The following is an 880-nucleotide window of genomic DNA, read 5'->3' as shown; positions in this document are numbered from 1 at the left end:
GAACACTGATTGCCAAGCTGGGTTACAGAGCCATTACCTGCTAAGTCATTTCTCTGGCCTGTAACAACTGTTTCTTTTTCAATTGTCACGTGGTGAAGGGACCTCTGCATAGTGGGCCAACAAACGAAATGTGTAATGTGACATTACAGTCTCAGTTCTCACAGCCTGCCTGGAAGTTTTCCACTTCCCCCGGTTCATGGGAATAGCTCTCTCCATTCGAGCCTGGGATGATGTCAGCTGCATGCAGCCACGGAACAGGAGCTTGAACAGTAAGAACCTTGCATCTCACAGAACGAGGAATGCAAAGGTAGTGGTCCCATAGTTGATTCAGCAACGTCAGCGAGGACTCAGCATCTCACTATCTTCCGACTCTGCCAGCTTCGGTCATCAGTTCTGTCTTCGTGGTCACAGTGAGGCTACACATGCTAACATTCTAAAAGCAGGCAGCTTGAGGGTTTTCTCCTCATCTCTCTTTCCTTTTTCTTCTCTTCTCTTCTCTTCTCTTTTCTTTCTCTCTCTCTCTCTCTCTCTCTCTCTCTCTCTCTCTCTCTCTCTCTCTCTTTCTTAAGACAAGGTCTTGATGTATAGCCCTGGCTGCCCTGGAACTCACTGTATAGACCAGGCTGGCCTCAAACTCAGAGATCCTCCTGCCTCTGCTTTCCAAGTACTGGGATTAAAGGCGTGCACCATCATGCCTGGTTCAGCCTCTTTCTATCAGGAGTCAAAATCATTTCAGCTGTGACAGAGGCTGGAAAGATAAGTGTCTGTTATTTTCAGCTTCTGTTGCATTCAGTGGAGTCTGCCATATGGAAAGAAACAGCAAGGAGGAAGCAGATAGGGGATGCCATTGTCCCCTCATGCCTGCAATGGGACCTCAGCT

Source organism: Peromyscus eremicus, chromosome 14 (assembly GCF_949786415.1).
Source record: "Peromyscus eremicus chromosome 14, PerEre_H2_v1, whole genome shotgun sequence".
In the NCBI taxonomy this organism is placed as follows: Eukaryota; Metazoa; Chordata; class Mammalia; order Rodentia; family Cricetidae; genus Peromyscus; species Peromyscus eremicus.
This window is presented reverse-complemented; position numbering follows the sequence as displayed.